This window comes from Bison bison, unplaced genomic scaffold (assembly GCF_000754665.1).
Source record: "Bison bison bison isolate TAMUID 2011002044 unplaced genomic scaffold, Bison_UMD1.0 scf7180017864537, whole genome shotgun sequence".
NCBI lineage: Eukaryota > Metazoa > Chordata > Mammalia > Artiodactyla > Bovidae > Bison > Bison bison.
In genome coordinates, this window is record NW_011495085.1 from 7310696 (window position 1) to 7311903 (window position 1208).

General features: G+C 34.6%; 1 protein-coding gene across 1 annotated transcript in view; it reads right to left on the reverse strand.

Annotated features, from left to right (window-relative positions):
* Window positions 1-1208, reverse strand: part of TEX11 (testis expressed 11) — a 191742-nt gene that overhangs the window by 95576 nt on the left and 94958 nt on the right. The gene's annotated exons all lie outside the window — the stretch shown is intronic.

Here is a 1208-nt window from a genome sequence, read left to right on the forward strand (position 1 = left end):
TATTTCATTTATCTCTGCTCTGATCTTTGTTATTTCCTTCATTCTATCACCTTCTGAGTTTAGTTTATCCTTCTTTTTCTAGTTCCTTGAGATGTAAAGTTAAGTTGCTTATTTGCAACCTATTTTTCCAAGATATGCATTATTGGTATAAACTTCCCTCTGAGAAATGCTCTTGCAGCATCCTATATGTTTGGGGTATTGTGTTTGCATTTTCATTTTTTTGAGATTTTTTAAATTTCCCTTTTTTATTTCTTCTTTGACCCACTGGTTGAGGAGTGGTGTTAATTTCCACATATTTGCATATTTTTCTGCTTTCCTCTTACTGTTGATTCCTAGTTTCACACACTGTGGCTAGACAAGATATATGGTTTCAATCTTAAATTTGCTAAGATGTGTTTTGTGTACTTTCACATGGTTAATCCTAGAGAACATTCCATGTGCACTTGAGACGAATGTGGGTTCTGCTGCTGTTGAATGGAATGTTCTATAAATGTCTATTAGGTCTACTGACCTACTGTATGGCTGATGTCAAATATTTCCTTGTTGATTTTTGTGTGGATGATCTACTGCTACATGTGGGGTACTGAAGTCCCCAATTCTTATTTTTCATAGTCTCTTTCACTTTCATCTCTTTCTTCTCTTTCCTATATTAGAAGTCTCTGATAGCAAGATTCCTTATTTGTATAGTTTATGGCTTTAATGTGAACATGTTGAAAAATGATAGGTCTTGAAGATACTGTGGGGCTGGTAAATTAGTTATCAATATGGTTGAATAAAAGCAAGAGCAGCAAGAGTACACTAACTCAAAATGATACAATGCTAATGCCAAATATATAGGCAAGAATAATTTTATCTTTATAAATCATCTACTCATAAGCCCCTCTTTGGTAATACCAAAATAACTGTTACTATATTTATTTCATAATTTTGAACTACTCTTCCCCATTAGGCAGTGATCTTCTTGAGACTAGAGACTGCATATTATTTAATTTCTATATCTTCAGTGCCCAGCAATAAAATAACTGATACACTGTAGGAACTCAGATGTTAAACAATTAATTGCCACTAATTGTCAATTTAATTGCCACTAATTGCACATAAGGCGTGCTGAGTGCCAAAGAATTGATGCTTTGAACTGTGGTGTTGGAGAAGACTCTTGAGAGTCCCTTGGACTGCAAGGAGATCCAACCAGTCCATCCTAAAGGAGA